Source organism: Balaenoptera borealis (assembly GCF_965194805.1).
Source record: "Balaenoptera borealis genome assembly, chromosome: 11".
Taxonomy (NCBI): domain Eukaryota; kingdom Metazoa; phylum Chordata; class Mammalia; order Artiodactyla; family Balaenopteridae; genus Balaenoptera; species Balaenoptera borealis.
Window position 1 is genome coordinate 38314444 of NC_138868.1, and position 20243 is coordinate 38334686.

Sequence of the window (20243 nt, forward strand, 5' to 3'; positions counted from 1 at the left end):
TAAATGCATGAAAGGCACATTTCTCTCTCTACCTCTCTCTCTCTCTCTCTCTCTCCATCCCCCCACCATATGCACACACACAAATCAGTGTAATGAACAAGACTCAAACAGAAGAAGCATCACTTTTTACATTTTTCTAAATCAACGCAAATCCTGCTAGGCCCCCACCTGCGTGGTTGGCAGAGCCAGGAGATATAATCTTGGCCGTTTTGAGGACTGCTCCCCATCACGGTGATTGTACATGAATTGATTAATTGCTCAGTAACTCAATGTCTTTATTTATTTATTTAACATCTTTATTGGAGTATCATTGCTTTACAATTGTGTGTTAGTTTCTGCTTTATAACAAAGTGAATCAGCTATACATACACATATATCCCCATATCTCCTCCCGCCCACTCTCCCTATCCCACCCTTCTAGGTGGTCACAAGCACCGAGCTGATCTCCCTGGGCTATGTGGCTGCTTCCCACTAGCTATCTATTTTACATTAGGTACTGTATATATCTCCATGCCACTCTCTCACTTCGTCACAGCTTACCCTTCCCCCTCCCCGTGTCCTCAAGTCCATTCTCTATGTCTGCGTCTTTATTCCTGTCCTGCCCCTAGGTTCTTAAGAACCATCTTTTTTTTTTTTTTAGATTCCATATATATGTGTTAGCATACGGTATTTGTTTTTCTCTTTCTGACTTACTTCACTCTGTATGACAGACTCTAGGTCCATCCACCTCATTACAAATAACGCAGTTTCATTTCTTTTTATGGCTGAGTAATATTCCATTGTATATATGTGCCACATCTTATTTATCCATTCATCTGTTGATGGACACTTAGGTTGCTTCCATGTCCTGGCTATCGTAAATAGAGTTGCAGAGAACATTGTGGTACATGACTCTTTTTGAATTTTGGTTTTCTCAGGGTATATGTCCAGTAGTGGGATTGCTGGGTCATATGGTAGTTCTATTTTTAGCTTTTTAATGAACCTCCATACTGTTCTCCATAGTGGCTGTATCAATTTACATTCCCACCAACAGTGCAAGAGGGTTCCCTTTTCTCCACACCCTCTCCAACATTTATTGTTTGTAGATTTTTTGATGATGGCCATTCTGACTGGTGTGAGGTGATACCTCATTGTGGTTTTGATTTGCATTTCTCTAATGATTAGTGATGTTGAGCATCCTTTCATGTGTTTGTTGGCAATCTGTATATCTTCTTCGGGGAAATGTCTATTTAGGTCTTCTGCCCATTTTTGGATTGGGTTGTTTGTTTTTTTGATATTGAGCTGCATGAGCTGCTTGTAAATTTTGGAGATTAATCCTTTGTCAGTTGCTTTGTTTGCAAACATTTTCTCCCATTCTGAGGGTTGTCTTTTTGTCTTGTTTATGGTTTCCTTTGCTGTGCAAAAGCCTTTAAGCTTCATTAGGTGCCATTTTTTAATTTTTGTTTTTATTTCCATTTCTCTAGGAGGTGGGTCAAAAAGGGTCTTGCTGTGATTTATGTCATAGAGTATTCTCCCTATGTTTTCCTCTAAGAGTTTTATAGTGTCTGGCCTTACATCTAGGTCTTTAATCCATTTTGAGTTTATTTTTGTGAATGGTGTTAGGGAGTGTTCTAATTTAATTCTTTTACATGTAGCTCTCCAGTTTTCCCAGCACCACTTACTGAAGAGGCTGTCTTTTCTCCATTGTATATTCTTGCCTCCTTTATCAAAAATAAGGTGACCATATGTGCGTGGGTTTATCTCTGGGCTTTGTATCCTGTTCCATTGATCTATATTTTTGTTTTTGTGCCAGTACCATACTGTTTTGATTACTGTAGCTTTGTAGTATAGTCTGAAGTCCAGGAGCCTGATTCCTCCAGCTCCATTTTTCTTTCTCATGATTGCTTTGGCTATTCAGGGTCTTTTGTGTTTCCATACACATTGTGAAATTTGTTGTTCTAGTTTTGTGAAAAATGCCATTGGTAGTTTGATAGGGATTGCATTGAATCTGTAGATTGCTTTGGGTAGTATAGTCATTTTCACAATGTTGATTCTTCCAATCCAAGAACATGGTATATCTCTCCATCTGTTTGTATTGTCTTTAATTTCTTTCATCAGTGTCTTATAGTTTTCTGCATACAGGTCTTTTGTCTCCTTAGGTAGGTTTATTCCTAGGTATTTTATTCTTTTTGTTGCAATGGTAAATGGGCGTGTTTCCTTAATTTCTCTTTCAGATTTTTCATCATTAGTGTATTGGAATGCAAGAGAGTTCTGTGCATTAATTTTGTATCCTGCTACTTTACCAAATTCCCTGAATAGCTCTAGTAGTTTTCTAGTAGCATCTTTAGGATTCTCTATGTATAGTATCATGTCATCTGCAAACAGTGATAGCTTTATTTCTTCATTTCCTATTTAGACTCTTTTATTTCTTTTTCTTCTCTGATTGCTGTGGCTAAAACTTCCAAAACTATGTTGAATAACACTGGTGAGAGTGGACAATCTTGTCTTGTTCCTGATCTTAGAGGAAATGCTTTCAGTTTTTCACCATTGAGAACGATGCTGGCTGTGGGTTTGTCATATATGGCCTTTATTATGTTGAGGTAGGTTCCCTCTATGCCTACTTTCTGGAGAGTTTTTATCATAAATTCGTGTTGAATTTTGTCAAAAGCTTTTACTGCATCTATTGAGATGATCATATGGTTTTTATTCTTCCATTTGTTTATATGGTGTATCACATTGATTGATTTGCATATATTGAAGAATCCTTGCATTCCTGGGATAAACCCCACTTGATCATGGTGTATGATCCTTTTAATGTGCTGTTGGATTCTGTTTGCTAGTATTTTGTTGAGGGTTTTTGCATCCATGTTCATCAGTGATATTGGTCTGTAGTTTTCTTTCTTTGTGACATCTTTGTCTCGTGTTGGCATCAGGGTGATTGTGGCCTTGTAGAATGAGTTTGGGAGTGTTCCTCCCTCTGCTATATTTTGGAAGAGTTTGAGAAGGATAGGTGTTAACTCTTCTCTAAATGTTTGAGAGAATTCACCTGTGAAGCCATCTGGTCCTGGGCTTTTGTTTGTTGGAAGATTTTTAAACACTGTGTCAATTTCAGTGCTTGTGATTGGTCTGTTTATATTTTCTATTTCTTCCTGTTTCTGTCTCAGAAGGTTGTGTTTTCTAAGAATTTGTTCATTTCTTCCTGGTTGTTCAATTTATTGGCATATAGTTGCTTGTAGTAATGTCTCATGATTCTTTGTATTTCTGCAGTGTCAGTTGTTACTTCTCCTTTTTTTCTACTTCTATTGATTTGAGTCTTCTCCCTTTTTTTCTTGATGAGTGTGGCTAATGGTTTATCAATTTTGTTTATCTTCTCAAAGAACCAGCTTTCAGTTTTATTGATCTTTGCTATTGTTTCCTTCATCTCTTTCATTTATTTCTGATCTGATCTTTATGATTTCTTTCCTTCTGCTAACATTGGGGTTTTTTTGTTCTTCTTTCTCTAATTGCTCTAGGTGTAAGTTTAGGTTGTTTATTTGAGATGTTTCTTGTTTCTTGAGGTAGGATTGTATCGCTATAAACTTCCCTCTTAGAACTGCTTTTGCTGCATCCCATAGGTTTTGGGTCGTCATGTTTTCATTGTCATTTGTTTCCAGGTATTTTCTGATTTCCTCTTTGATTTCTTCAGTGATTTCTTGGTTATTAAGTAGTGTATTGTTTAGCCTCCATGTGTTTGTATTTTTTACAGATTTTTTTTCCTGTAATTGAAATCTAGTCTCATAGCGTTGTAGTCAGAAAAGATACTTCAGACGATTTCAATTTTCTTAAATTCACCAAGGCTTTATTTGTGACCCAAGATATGATCTATCCTGGAGAATGCTCCATGAGCACTTGAGAAGAAAGTGTATTCTGTTGTTTTTGGATGGAATGTCCTATAAATATCAATTAAGTCCATCTTGTTTAATGTATCATTTAAAGCTTGTGTTTCCTTATTTATTTTCATTTTGGATGATCTGTCCATTGGTGCAAGTGGGGTGCTAGAGTCCCCTACTATGATTGTGTTACTGTCGATTTCCCCTTTTATGGCTGTTTGCATTTGCCTTATGTATTGAGGTGCTCCTATGTTGGGTGCGTAAATGTTTACAATTGTTATATCTTCTTCTTGGATTGATTCCTTGACCATTATGTAGTGTCCTTCTTTGTCTCTTGTAATAGTCTTTATCTTAAAGTCTATTTTGTCTGATATGAGAATTGCTACTCCAGCTTTCTTTTGATTTCCATTTGCATGGAATATCTTTTTCCATCCCCTCACTTTCAGTCTGTATGTGTCCCTAGGTCTGAAGTGGTACTCTTGTAGACAGCATATATATGGGTCTTGTTTTTGTATCCATTCAGCCAGTCTGTGTCTTTTGGTTGTAGCATTTAATCCATTTACATTTAAGGTAGTTATCGATATGTATGTTCCTATTACCATTTTTTTAATTGTTTTAGGTTTGTTATTGTAGGTCTTTTCCTTCTCTTGTGTTTCCTGCCTAGAGAAGTTCCATTAGCATTTGTTGTAAAGCTGGTTTGGTGGTGCTGAATTCTCTTAGCTTTTGCTTGTCTGTAAAGGTTTTAATTTCTCTGTCGAATCTGAAGGAGATCCTTGCTCAGTGGAGTAATCTTGGTTGTAGGTTTTTTCCCTTTCATCACTTTAAATATGTCCTGCCACACCCTTCTGGCTTGCAGAGTTTCTGCTGAGAAATCAGCTATTAACCTTATGGGGATTCCCTTGTATGTTATTTGTTGCTTTTCCTTTGCTGCTTTTAATAATTTTTATTTGTATTTAATTTTTGATAGTTTGATTAATGTGTCTTGGTGTGTTTCTCCTTGGATTTATCCTGCATGGGGCTCTCTGCACTTCCTGGACTTGACTATTTCCTTTCCCATATTAGGGAAGTCTTCAACTATAATCTCTTCAAATACTTTCTCAGTCCCTTTCTTTTTCTCTTCTTCTTCTGGGACCCCTATAATTCGAATGTTGGTGCATTTAATGTTGTCCCAGAGGTCTCTGAGACTGTCCTCAATTCTTTTCAATCTTTTTTCCTTATTCTGCTCTGCGGTACTTATTTCCACTATTTTATCTTCCAGGTCACTTATCCGTTCTTCTGCCACTTAACAGTTATTCTGCTATTGCTTCTTTCTAGAGAATTTTAAATTTCATTTATTGTGTTGTTCATCATTGTTTCTTTGCTCTTTAGTTCTTCTAGGTCCTTGTTAAACATTTCTTGTATTTTCTCCATTCTATTTCCAAGATTTTGGATCATCTTTACTATCATTACTCTGAATTTTTTTTCAGGTAGACTGCCTATTTCCTCTTCATTTGTTTGGTCTGGTGGGTTTTTGCCTTGCTCCTTCATCTGTTGTGTGTTTCTCTGTCTTCTCATTTTGCTTAACTTACTGTGTTTGGGGTCTCCTTTTCACAGACTGCAGGTTCATAGTTCCCGTTGTTTTTGGTGTCTGTCCCCAGTGGCTAAGGTTGGTTCAGTGGGTTGTGTAGGCTTCCTGGTGGGGGGGACTGGTGCCTGTGTTCTGGTGGATGAGGCTGGATCTTATCTTTCTGGTGGGCAAGACCGCATCTGGTGGTGTGTTTTGGGGTGTCTGTGACCTTATTACGATTTTAGGCAGCCTCTCTGCTAATGGGTAGGGCTGTGTTCCTGTCTTGCTAGTTGTTTGGCATAGGGTGTTCAGCACTGTAGCTTGCTGGTCATTGAGTGGAGCTGGGTCTTAGTGTTGAGATGGAGATCTCTGGGAGAGCTTTCGCCATTTGATATTACGTGGAGCTGGGAGGTCTCTGGTGGACCACTGTCATGAATTCGGCTCTCCCACCTCAGAGGCACAGGCCTGATACCTGGCCAGAGTACCAGGACCCTGTCAGCCACATGGCTCAGAAGAAAAGGGAGAAAGAAAGAAAGAAAGAAAGGAAGGAAGGAAGGAAGGAAGGAAGGAAGGAAGAAAGAAAGAAAGAAAGAAGGAAGGAAGGAAAGAGAGAAAGAGAGAGGGAGGGCGGGAGGGAGGGCGGAAGGAGGGAAGGAAGGAAGGAAAAAGAATAAAATGAAATAAAGTTATTAAAATAAAAAATTTTTTTTAATTATTAAAAATAAAAAAATTAAAAAGTAATAATAAAAATGAGAGCCACCAAGCCAAAAAACCAATCCACCAATGATAACAAGCACTAAAAACCATACTAAAAAAAAAAAAAAAAAGCAGACAGACAGAACCCTAGGACAAATGGTAAAAGCCAAGCTATACAGACAAAATAACACAAAGAAGCACACACATACACACTCATAAAAAGGGAAAAAGGAAAAAAATATATATATCTTTTGGGAAGTCTGAGGTCTTCTGCCAGAGTTCAGTAGGTGTTCTGTAGGAGTGTTCCACATGTAGATGTATTTCTGATGTATTTGTGGGGAGGAAGGTGATCTCCTCTGCCATCTTGAAGGTCCCCCTCTCAATGTCTTTTAAATAAGGAAACCCTGTAGCAAATCCTCTAATAGAGTAAAAGCACCCTCTAGAGATTTGATGAATAATCACCTCCCAATATAATTGCTCTGCACATAGTTTTTTTTTTTTAAGTGACAAAACCAATAGTGTAAATATATTATGGTCACGTGGAACTTTAAAAAATTCTAGAGACAGCTTTGCTTTTGAGGTCAGGGGTCATTGCTTTTGTTTTTTGTTTTTTTAATTTCATTGGCTTATACATTTCTTTTATTCCAATGTTTAATGTGGTATCCATTGAATTACAAATTTTCTTGAGAAAATAAGTCATCACCTTTATTCAGTTGTGTGGCTAGATTATCTTTATGATATAGATAGTCACTGGTAGTCTTCTTGAGACTAAAAACACAAAGTTCAGATTATAGTCGTAATTAAGTTCGACATGACATGGAATTTTAATCAGCAGGAAATAAAAGATAAATTATTTTTCTATTTTTATAACTTCTGAGTTTGGTTGTAATGTTCCATAGAAGGTAACTTTGATTTCTATGTAATTTCCAGAAATGATCTGGGTGCATAGTTTTGAATCCAATTCCATCTCTTACCAGTGTGTGATCTTGGGCAAGTTACTTAACCTTCTGATCTAGACTGTAAATATCAAAAAGGCAGTAACCATTTGTTTACTTCTAATTTTCAGGCATAGTGCATGGTATACGGAAAGCATCCAATAAATTATCAAATAAATGAACAAACTAAAGGCACCTAGCACAAGTTAGATGTTTAATAAGTATGAGGCTCCTTTGCCTCTTTCTTCTCAGTCCACTTTTTAACTTTTAATTTTGAAATAATTGTAGACCCACAAGGAGGTGCAAAAATAGTGTAGCAATGTCCCGTGTACCCATCATCCAGCTACCTTCAATGGTGACATTTTACACACCTATAGTGCATTACTGATTGACTGGCACAAGAGTCTGACCAGTTTCTGCATGCACTCACTCTTTTTGTATATGTATTGATTTGTATAATCACTGCCATATCAAGACACAGAACTGCCCATAACCACAAAGCAGCTGTCTAGTGCTGCCCCTTTATAATCACACCCTTCCTCCCCTTTCCAAGCCCCTGGCAACCACTTAGCTCTTCTCCGTCTCCATAATTTTGTCAATTTGAGAATGTTTTATAAATGAAATCATACAGTATCTAACCTTTCAAGATTGGCTTTTTTCACTCAGCATAATAACCTCATGATACTTCCCAGTTGTTGCATTTATCAATAATTCGTTCCTTTTTCTTGCTAGGTAGTGTTCCATGGAATGGATGTACCTCAGTTTGTTTAACCTTCACCGATTGAAGGACACTTGGATCGTTTCCAGTTTGGGGCTATTACAAATAGAGCGTCTATGAACATTTGCATATAGGACATTTTATGTGAGCATGTGCTGTGAACATTTTGTGTGAGAATGTTTTCGTTTCCCTGAAATAAATTTCCGAGATTGAGATTCATGGGTCATACAGCAAGCATATATTTAACATTTTAAGAAACTGCCAGACAGATTTCCAGAATGGCTGTTACCATTTCACATGCTCTCCAAGAGCATATGCAAGACCCAGTTTCTCCACATCCTTGCCAGCATTTGTTTTATCAGTATTTTTATCAGTATTTTTTATTTTAGCCATTCTGTGCAGTGGTATCTCATTGTGGTTTTAATTTGCATTTCCCTAACAACTAATGATGGTGAACATCTTTTCATTTGTTTATTTGCCACCTGTGTATTAGTAAAGTGTCCAAGTCCTTTGTTCATTTTCTCATTGGATTATTTGTTATCTTACTGTTGAATTTAGAGTTGTTTATTCCAAAAACAAGTCTTTTGTCAGGTAGTTTGCAAATATTTTCTCCCAAATAGTACTTGTCATTTCATCTTTTTCACTGTCTTCTACAGAGCAAAAGTTTTTAATTTTAATGAAGTCTAATTAGTCTAGTCTTTCCTTTTACGGATTGTACTTTTTGTGCCGTGTCTAAGACCTCTTCTCCTAACTTTAGATCACAAAGCTTTTCTCCTACGTTCTCCTCTAAAAGTTTTATGGTTTTATATTTTACATTTAAATCTATGATCCATTTTCAGTTTATTTTTGTATAAGGTGTGAGGTGTAGGTCAAGTTTCATGTTATTGGCTATTGATGTCCTGTCAATTTGTTTCTGCCAAGTGAGATAATAGCACCAGGTTCTACAGGAGCCACGGAAGTAAGATACTACCCAGAGGGGCAGGCTGTCTAAACAGTCCCTTGTAAAATTAGTTGCCCTCCCCGGGTTACGTAGAATGAGCTTGATGCTACAGAAACCAAACATTTCACCACTGAGTCTTCCTTCTGCAATCATATTGTGCAACCAAATGCTGTTCATGTTGGGTCCCTGAAGAGTCTCCTGCGGCCCCTTGCACCACCACCTAGAGTGAATTTTTGTTTGAAACAGGAAATGAGCATTGAACATTACTGTTGCACATGATAAAATACCACTTAAGGGTAGGAAAGGGTGTGTTTTATGGAAACATGGTCCCAGAGGTAGAAAGGGCCCAAAGCAGGAATCCCTTCTATAGCCTCTTTGCAAAGAAGGACAATCTTTCCTTCAACAAATATATTCTGAGCAGCTACTATGTGTCAGGAACTAGGCAATGAAGATGCAGAGTGAAAAAAACAGACATGGTCCCTGCCCTCTACTGGGGAAGGGGGTGGAGTACAGGTAATTACATACACATACACACACACACACACACACACACACACACACACACACACACACACACTACTGTATGCCAAAAGCTAGCAACAGAATGCTAAGGCAATATATGGCAGGGACATCTAACCCAGACTTGGGAAGCCTGGCAATGCTTCCTGGAAGACGAGACACTGAACCTGAGGCCTAATAGATGAATTGCAGAGAGCTGGGAGGAGTGGAATGGGTGGGATAGGAATGGTAATAAGAAAGAAGACGCTTCCAGGTGAGGGGGAACAGCATGTGCAAAGGCCCAGAGGTAGGAGTGAGTGTGGTGGGGCAGGGATCTAAGCCTCCAGTACTGCTGGTGTGTAAGATGCAGGGGAAAGAACAAGGGGTGAGGCTGCCCAGGTCAGACCATGAAGGGCCTTGAAAGTTCAGCCATTTCATGAGGACACCAGGAATCCACTGCAGGGCTCTAGGCAAGAGCGTAACAGATGCACATTTGCATTTTAGAAATCTCACTCTGGCAGCATGGAGGCAGGTTGGTGGGAATCCAGGCGGCTGGCTGGGGCACTGGTTAGGAGACTGTCACAAGAGCTGATGGAACAAAATGGGGGCAGTGGAGAAGGGCTGATGCATTTATACCAGAGTAGGAGCCGAGGCTTAAGGAGAGAAGATGCGGTTTTAAAGATCTCTTTGAGAAATGGAGGGATAAGTTGTGCAGAGAAACAGAGGTGAGTTGAGGGATCAGTTGAGGACGGAGCCTTTGCTTGGACACTCCTACTGAGGAAGAGCTGGCTTATTCCTTCCCCTTTGTGACCCTCCCATGTTTGACAGTTCTGCCTGAGCAGAACCCTGCTACCCTGTAACTTCCCTGCCTTGGTCCAACCTTGGCCCTGAGGGACCACACTGAGCGAGTCCACCTCTGCTGGTCATGGCAGCCCTTTGACTGTTTTAAAGACACGGGTCACATTCTCTCAAGCTTTCTTTCCTCCAATTTATTCACTTCCCACTTGGCATGGGTTCCTCTTCCGGGTAGTTCCTCCACTGCCCACCTTTAATTTAATCATGCGATGCCCAAACTCTGGATAGAGTCTGATCAGCCAGAAAACAATAAGCATCCCCTTCTGGAGCCTGACATTTCTACCTGTAGCATTTCCACGCCCCTCTGCCCTTGTCAGGAAGCTGCCTCCCTTCCCTGAACATTTGAGGCAACATCTCCCAGTGGGATCTGTGGTAGCCTGGGCACTGGGGACAAGCCTGGGCCCAGAGCCTCAGCTGGGGAAACAGGTTTGACGAGGCCCTCGCTGCCTCACTTCCGATAGCAAACAAGCCATGCCTGGGAGCACAGGACCCAGCCCCACCAGCAAATGGATCGCCTGCCTTTTCTCCTCTGGTGAGAATCAGGGCACCTGACCGCCGTTGGGTGTGTGGCTTGGTGAGGAAAATAGAGGTGGGACACTGACTCTGTCTTCAGGGACTATGCAGCCTTGTTGGGAGAGAGGATGTAGAACAGGTGGTCAGAGACGGGCCTTTACAGAGGAGATAGGGCCACAGCTAGACCTCGAAGGATGGTGGAATATCAGCTGGTGAGAAGAATAAGGCGATGCACTAGGATGGCAAGGAAAGATGCAGAGGTCAGAGTACTGAAGGTGGACCCAGGGAAGGAAAAGAAGACACTCTGGTCAGAGCAGAGACTCTCTATGCGTGAACATTGAGAGAAAATGCTGTTAAAGGTAGGTTGGAACCATAGCGGGCTAGACTCTCTTCTAGGTAGGGAGCTGCCAAGGGCTCTTGTACCAAAGAAGGAGATGATTAAAGTGGTGAGTGGTTTGGGGTCTGGGTCTGGCGAAGTTAGTGATGAACCCTGCCCTCTGCTGTGGCCCAGAAGAACAGGGCTCCAGGATGCCCAGGGAGGGTAAAACCCTTCCCGGAAGTCATCCAGGGAACCTACCTGGCACCTGGCTGGCCTAGTTTTAAGTCCCCTTCGGGTGATCTTTCCAATAGCCTTTCCTAGGGGGATACACACAGGGAGAACAGTGAACTATTCAAATGAGTGACCTGGGAAGTGCTTTGAGTGGCAACAACAAAGGCTGTAAACTGGGAGCAGAACTGGCTACATCAAACCTTCGGTGCCTTGGTTACAAATTGTTAAGAATTTCAAGATGGCAACATTAAAACAAGCCTGGGGCCCCTTTAAGCACAGAGTCCTGTGCAACTTCAGAGGTTGCACACTCATGATGCTGGCTCTGTCTCAGGGTCAAGACGAGAGCAGGTTCTTATCCAAAAGCACACAGTGGGCTTGCAGGGGGGCTCCCACACTCAGAAGGCTCACAGTCAGTCATCTCCCTCTCTGTCCTGGGCAGGTGACACCTCAGCATTCCAACTCAGGCAGCTTATGGCTCTTGGCCACAGGAAAAGAATAGACTAGGGACAGGAAACCTGAGTTCCAATCTTGATTTTGCTTTCAATCTGATGTAAGAATCACTTAACTTCTGGGTCTTGGTTTTATGGCCCATATTAAGTGTTCAGTAGGTATTGTTTCTCTCCCTTTCCGTAAAGAAGCCCCAATTGTAGGATCTCTACCACATGGCCTCTTGCTGGAGTATCTGAAGCAAAACACAGGTTCCAATGATGGGTCTTGAGTTGCAGAAAGAACTCAGTGAAATGCATTTGTATCTTGGAGCAAACTCCAAATATTACATATTTGTATATATGTACCACATCTTCTCTATCCATTTGTCTGTCAATGGACATTTAGGTTGCTTCCATGACCTAGCTACTGTAAATAGTGCTGCAGTGAACATTGGGGTGCATGTGTCTTTTTGAATTATGGTTTTCTCAGGGTATATGTCCAGTAGTGGGATTGCTGGGTCGTATGGTATTTCTATTTTTAGTTTTTTAAGGAACCTCCATACTGTTCTCCATAGTAGCTGTATCAATTTACATTCCCACCAACAGTGCAAGAGGGTTCCCTTTTCTCCACACCCTCTCCAGCATTTATCGTTTGTAGATTTTTTGATGATGGCCATTCTGACTGGTGTGAGGTGATACCTCATTGTAGTTTTGATTTGCATTTCTCTAATAATTAGTGATGTTGAGCATCGTTTCATGTGCCTCTTTGGCCTTAGCAATTTGTTTAAGGCAGCCATCAGGACTCTCCTGGGAGGTTCCTGTGCCCTACTGCTTACCCCAGTGTGCCCAAGTCTGCAGTGGGTACACTCGGAAAGCCTTGCTTCCCTTATGTCTTTCAAATCAGCACAGGCCTGAGTGCTAGAGACCAGCTCAAAGGACAGCTCATGGACAAGTCTAAAGTGAAATAAAGCAGCCAAATTGAACTGAGCCAAACTGAATGACCCTATCCTAGGCACAGAGGAATTGATTTTTTTTTTAAAGGAGGAATATTTCCTGATCCGTCTACTCTTCACTGAGTATCCCTTGAACTCCCGAAGCTGAGGCTTTCCCTGGCAAATTTCTGCTCTTATCGCCTTTGAACTCATAGGTGAAATTAATCCCGGGATCCCAGTCCCCTTCTCTCTCCCCCCCACCTCTTCTTTCTGACATTAAAATCTGTTTCTGCCTTTCATATCCACACAGGAGGGGGCAGAGCTCCACTAATGAATGTTTGAGAACCCCTTTGAGATCTTGGATGAAAGGCACCTTATAAAATACAATAAAAAATAATAGGAGTAATTACTAGCTGGGCTAATCCCTGTAGGATAATTCAAGAGCTTTCCTCAGGCAGATTCCGAATTCACGCAGAAACACATGGGTTCACGAGGCAAAACTAATTTGAGAGTTCAGGGGCCATTGCTACGCTTCTCCCATTCTAGGATCGTGTACTAGAATCTTTCTGAAATCTGAGGTGCATTGCAGCGGGCCAGAGCTGGAAAGGATCTTTGAGATGATCTGTCTAACCTCTTTGGTGTGCAGATGATGCCAGTGAGGCCCAGAGAGGCGAGGTGACCAGCTCAAAGTTGCATAGCAAGTGTGAGAGCTACAGCTTTGGAGGTCCAGTCCCTGGATACCCCAATTCGGGGGCTCCTGTTACCCCACTCTCAATCAATAACACACTCTTTCCCATCTCTGCATACTGATCACCTTCTATTGCACAGCAGAGCATTGGAACAAGAGTCAGATAGAGCTGAGTAGGAATCCTAGCGTATGAAAGACAGTAGCAGACAAGTAAGCCTCAGTTTCCTCATGCGTAAAATGGGAATAATGATGCCTTCCTATAGAGGTGCTGTGAGGAGCCAGTGAGAAATGCACACAGGAGCACCTGGCATGGAGCACGTGTTCAGTCAATGCTGCTTGAACAAATGCTCCAAGAATGAGCCTGGCAGTGCCAGGGTTTGACCTACAGTCCTTGCTTTATACAGCTATGTTCAGTCTGTATTTAATGAGCACCTATTATGTGCTGATCGCTATGCTAAGCTCTCCAGGACGTTATCTCATTCAATCATCATCACCAGCCCCATGAGGCCAGCAGTGTGAAATCGAGGTACGGGGAGGTTAGCTAACTTGTGCAAGGCCACACGGCTGAAGAAGAGGCAGGACTTGAACCCGTGCTCCCAGCTGCTATGCAACACTGCCTTCCCTTATGAAAAGAGGCATGAACATTGTTGTAACCACAATGGAGCCCGCAAAGGAGTCTCTGCTGTGATACAGGAAAGGAGTGATGGAGGGGATGGGAACAGTAGTAGCCTAAGATCATCCACTGCATCACTTTTACCTTCAGGGTTATGAAAGTAACACTCTTCTCCTTACGTCAGATTATTTATTCTGAGGGCTGCACTGATGCAAGCCACACGATCTCCCTCAGGAAGGGCAGTTAGTAGCTGTAGCTGAATTTGGAATCAAGAAATCTAAGGATTTCCCTGGCGGTTCAGTGGTTAGGAGTCTGTGCTTTCACTGCTGAGGGCTCGGGTTCAATCCTTGGCTGGAGAACTAAGATCCCACAAGCCGTGAGGTGCAGCCAAAAAAGAAAAAAAGAAATCTAGATTCAGGTCCTGGATCTGCCCCTTAGAAGCCAAGTACCTTAAGCGCTCTGCCTTCAGAGTCCCGTGTTCCTGGTCTGTATAACAAGGATAACTCTTCCCACTTTACCCCTCCAAATGGGATCTTTGGAGTCTCAAATGGGAGTGAACATGGAAGTACTTTGTCAGTTGCAACCTTCTGTACAAATGTAAATCATTGCTGTTACTAGTGATAGTTTTAAGCCTTTCAATGTGATAAAGCAAGTGGCTAGGGTCCCAGGCTGGTGGTGGACTTCAGGAAGACTGACTCAACACAGCTGGCAGGCAGGGGACAATACACATTACCGGTCTTCGAAGGACAGTCTAGTGCATTCACAGCTCTGACCTCAGATTATTTGGTTGGAAGAGGGCACTTTAGGGGCCCAGCCCTTTGAAATTCAATTGTAAACCTAATGGGTTCCATTTATTTCAGGTTTCATCTTTTTCCCAGATGAGACCCAAGGTCAGAACCTGTTGTGTCACATTCTCTGCTTCTGTATGTGTGGAAGAAACCAGCCCCTGTGAAAGGCCACTCACTGGGTGAGGCCGGCAAAGGAGGAAAGAAGCTGATCCGAGCGTCGTTAATCACTCACGGTGATTTCTTCATCGATCAAGACTTTCCCAAATACCACCTAGAAACTAGAATAACCAGGACTGTGTCCTTCTGAATTACCCTCCTCAGGATGGATGGCTCTGAGTCACCCTCTCCAGAGATTTCCAGGGCTGATCAAGACTGTCAGAGCTAAAGGGAACTCCCAAGTTGCCCTCTTCCAGCCTTTGGGCCTCTTGGAGAGACAGCCGTCTAACACCCCAGAGATGGGGTGCTCACTCCCTCATGTTGTCGGACACTCTCCAGCCACAATCTGCCTCCAGGTGATTCTCACTCACTGCTCATGGGATCTCCAGCACCACTGGTATCATGTCAACTTCAAGACACCCCTTCCCAAGACTAAATTCCCCATATTAGAGGGCTGAGATGGTACAACTAAAAGTGCATGGCTTTAGGCATCAGAAAGAAAGGCTTGAATTCAAACCCTGGATCAATAACTCATCAGGGGCTTCTCTGGTGGCGCAGTGGTTGAGAATCTGCCTGCCAATGCAGGGGACATGGGTTCGAGCCCTGGTCTGGGAAGATCCCACATGCTGCGGAGCAACTAGGCCCGTGAGCCACAACTACTGAGCCTGCGCGTCTGGAGCCTGTGCTCCGCAACAAGAGAGGCCGCGATAGTGAGAGGCCCGTGCACCGCGATGACTAGTGGCCCCCAGTTGCCACAACTAGAGAAAGCCCTCGCACAGAAACAAAGACCCAACACAGCCATAAATAAATAAATAAATAAATAAAAATTAAAAAAAAAACTCATCAGCTGTGTGACTTTGGGAAATTTAATTAACCTCTCTGAACTTCAGTGTGCTTATCTTTAAAACAAATAATAATCATCAGTACCTTTCTGGATTGTTGTTAGGATCCAAACTAACATAGAGAACGTGCTTGCACATAGTAGGCATTCAATAAGCAGTAGTCTTTATATGGCAAGACTCATTCATTTTAGAAAACATGTATCGAGGGTTTACTTTGTGCCAGGTGCTCTGCCGGGTGCTGGACACAGGAGAGCAGAATAGAGGAGTGGAAAGAGAATGGGCTTTGGTGTCGAAGACCTGCGTTCTAATCCAAACTCAACCATTTACCAACCTGGTAACCTTGGACAGTGGACTGACTGAGCCCCCCTGGACCTCCCTTATCTCATCTCTGCACAGGGATGGTGTGGGGGTTAAATGAGATGATGTACATCAAGTGCTGAACCCAGGGCCTCGCTCAGCATGAATGCTGAGTAAGTGGGAGCCGCATTGCAAGACTCAGGGATGCTGAGTATGAGAAGAAGTTAATGCAAGGCCGAGTTCAGGCAGGACAGTGGACATTTTATTATGTAGAATTTAAAGTAATCTTACTTAATGCTATGGTTCCGGACACTGGACTCTGTGGACTGTTTCCTTTGTCTACTTATTTTCCCAGGGAAATAGACTCTTGAATATAGAGGGACAAAGTCCTGTCCCTTTAGCTTTGCCGTGTTGTCTTTGAGAACAGAAGGGGGTCAAGGCTGGGGTTCAGGGCCAGCTCCATCCAGCTTCTGTTCAGAGCAGAGAAACTAAGGCAGGAGATCAGTCGTGTAGGCAGGACATCAGGGAGGGGAACGGGGAAGAGGGGGCAGAAAACTCAGTAGGCACGAGGGCTCCCTGGCCCTGCAAACACAGGGCAGGGACAGCACTGAGACTTCTGAGCCCATCCCTGGGGGTCACGCCCAGCTCGAGAACTGCTCAGGGCTGAGTCCATCCATTCAGGGCCTCTGTGGAGCTGAGAAGGGCAGCAGCTGGCAGAGACATCACACTAATCCTAGTCTTGTTTTTCTTTAAAGATTTTTTTTGATGAGGACCATTTTTAAAGTCTTTATTGAACTTGTTACAATATTGCTTCTGTTTTGTGTTTTCGTTTTTTGGCCACGGGGCATGTGGAATCTTAGCTCCCCAACCAGGGATGGAACCTGCACCCCCTGCACTGGAAGGTGAAGTCTTAGCCACTGGACCGCCAAGGAATTCTCAATCCTAGTCTTTCTTCCTTTGAGCCACTGGACCCGGGAGAAGCTAGGGGGAAGGAAAAGAACAGTTTCATTTTGTCCCTATCCTGGAATATCCATGCAAAGTGCCTGTCCTGCTTCTGTTTCAGGTAATATGGTAAAGGAAAGCCATGCTTCTCAACCTATATAAGTCCTCTGGGGTTATATGTATAAAATGCAGATTCTGATTCTGTGGGTCTGGGCGGAGCCTAAAATTCTGCATCTCTAAAGAGTTCCCAGGTGATGCTGAGGCTTCCCTGAAACTCTCTGCCTATGAAACATATGAAAATGTTAGAAAAAAATCTATAAAAACATATTTTTAAATTAGTGGAAGAGACTTCAACGAAGGGGAACCTAAGGCCAGAAGTGAAGCCGGCCCCCAGTCCAAGTGGATGCATGTAAAGAAATGGTCACATTCTCTGGGGGACCCTGCACAGCCTCGTGACCTAGAACTGCTATGCATAGGACTATGCTAGGAATGGGGGAGGGGTGACACTCGGCATTCATTCTGCACCCACGCAGGCTGGGGAATCACACTGGAGACCCCTCCACGTACAGCCAGGATTCAGGAAGGGTTATACCCTGAGGAAAATGGGGAGAGATACGAACAGCAAACACACAACGAAAGAAAACCCAAAACAAGGAAAAGTGTCTGTGTCAGCCTTGATTTGGGGTAGTTGGAGAAAAAAATTGTCCTCTGAGATTTGAGAGCTACTGGCTGACCCTTGCTTGACGCTGGAGTCTGAAATGACATGGTAGCCTGGTCTTAAAACCCCCCTAAATTATCCTTTAAATTTCAAGTGGACCCTGGTCTGTTGTATGTCCTGATGCCCAGTGGAAGCAATCACAAGTCCTCCTGCAGGAATGCACCTCAAGCCAAACCATACAGTATTATCATAGGATTCCCCCAAAAAAGGACCTCACAGTCCAAATCTCAACGCATCCAAGGAAACAGACCACCACGAGTGAGAGGCAGCAGAAAACAGCACTCTGTAGAATCAGACCCACAGAGACTTCAGATATTGGGATATAGACGATTGAACTATTATGTTTAATATGTTTAAAGAAATAAAAAGAAAATTGAAAGTGAGTAAAGAGTAAGAGACTATGAAAACGACCAGGAAGATCTGAAAAAATAATCAAAGTGCCTACTAATGATGATTAAGTTTCTCTAGCTTCCTATAATGAAGCCAACACATTTTCTATTAGAAAAAAGTTTGGAACATGCCCATCCCCTCCCTGGCCATTAAATGAAGCCTGTTCACACTTGCCCTGTGTCAGCAGCAGGGAATGTTATTGCAAATATTTTTCCAGAATCATCCCTCTGCCTGGCCCATCCTGTCTTGGGCTACTCCACCTAGCTCTGGGATTCCCCGGTTTCCTTCTCCAGTTCACAGTTCCTACTTCTGGCCCTCTTCCTTATTGAAGTGACACATCCAGACATTCCCTGGGTCCCCTTCCAACTCCACATGAGCCCCTCTTTCACGGTGGGACCCTCGGTCCCAGTGTGAGGGGTTGCAAACGTGACGGTGCTAGCAGCGGTTATAATCTCACCCCATTCTACCACCACCACCTGCTTACCTGTTTACAAAGCACCTTTCATGTCCACCAGAGCACTATCGTTCTCACAAACAGAGAAGAAGGCTCAGAGCCATCTTCAATCATCTAGAAGTCAACAGAACCAGTATACAAAACAGGACTCACTCCTGTGCTCCCATCTTGGCCCCCTGCTCGTTCTGCTGCTTCACAGCTGCCTCCAATTACAGCAATGATCAATCACCAACCAGCGCTTTCTGCTCCCTTATTATGTCAAACCCTAACCAACCTTCATTGATCTGAATTGACATTTCCTTAGTCTTACCCAGTTGGTTGGGAAATCTCTGGGTCATGGCCAAATATATATTTATGGTCAAGAAAATGTTAATTTATGTCCCATCTGTCTGAAGATAATCTGTCTCTGGCTACAATCAGTGGAGACATAAGTACAAGTTGGCTCAAGCAAAAGTCAGTGAAAGCTTAGCAGAGAAGAGGTGTGGGAGTGAGCCAGGGTCCCATGCATCTTCCCTTCCCCGTCTCAAGGCAGTATCTCAAAATCCCACAGAAAAACATTTTTTTTCTACTCTCAGAAACATGAAAGACCATGATACATGACAGTATGGGTATATACTACAGATACTAGGCAAATTGTGAAATTTCAGTTAGGGTTCTATTAGCTTTACTCTTGGGAGATTTTCCAGCCAGAAACTGAAAAGGAAATTTATGGGCGCCCTCTTGTGGGAAGATCTAGCACTGCAGGGCCGCCCCGAGCCACCCCTGCGCGTGGGGGGAGTTGACGGAGACAGGCGCTGTACCGCCTGCCTTCGCGGAGTTTACATTCTAGTGGAGCCAGGTGGGGAAAGGAACAAGTAGGTAAATGGGCAAGATCCTTTCAGATAGTGAAAGAACATAAAATAGGGTGATGTGATAGAGAGTGCCTGGGTGGAGGGGGTCTGAGTAGGGGTACCAGTTGTGTGTTCAGGGAAGGTGGCTAGGGGAGGGGATGGCTGAGCTCAGCCCCCAAGACAAGAAGTTACCGACCACGTGGAGATCAGGGACTAGTGTCCCAGGAAGTACAAAGGTCTGGAGGCTGAAACGAGCTCGGAGTATCTGAGCACAGAGAAACCAGTGTGGCAGGTGACGCAGAACAAAGAGAAGACCACCAGGCAGTCAGGGTAAAGGAGGAGGCATCTCTGGGAACACCCACCTCACGCAGGTGGGAAAACGGGGTCTATTGTACATTTCCAGAACATCTGATTCTCACCCCTGCACCCGCCCCCCATACCAGGTCCTTCAGCAAATCTAACCAGCTCCGTCCGACTCAGACCGTCCACTTCCCTCCTCTCTACAGCCACCCGCAGCCCCTTGTCCTCCTCTCCTACAGCAGCTTCCTAATGGATCTCCTTGCCTCCTGCAAGGCATTCTCCCCTCAGCAGAAAAGTGGTCTTTTAACTGTAAATGGATAGTAGTTCACCCTTGCTTAGAACTCTTCAATGACTGTGCATTTAGAATAAACCCAACTCAGGCCGTCCTTCTCCCTCCCTCCCTCTGCTCCAGCCATAGTAGACGCTTACCTCTTTTCTGCCACAGGGCCTTTGCACTTGCGGTTCCCCCACACCAAGAATGCTCTTCCCCTGGTTCTTGCCAAGTCTGGTTCCTTTTCATCCTCCAGGGCTCAGCTTAAACTTCTCAGAGAAGGCCCCAGGTTACTCCAGATCCCATCACCATGTTGATTTCCTTCATGGTACCCACCACATTGTGTAATTATTTTATTTAATCATTGTTTTCTTGCTTTTTGTCTTTTTCCATCTTGGGTTTTGACCTCCATGAGGGCAGAGACTATAACACTTTTATCCACCACGGGATCTTCTGTGCCTCTGAGGTCCTGGCATTCGAGTGATATTTGTGGAG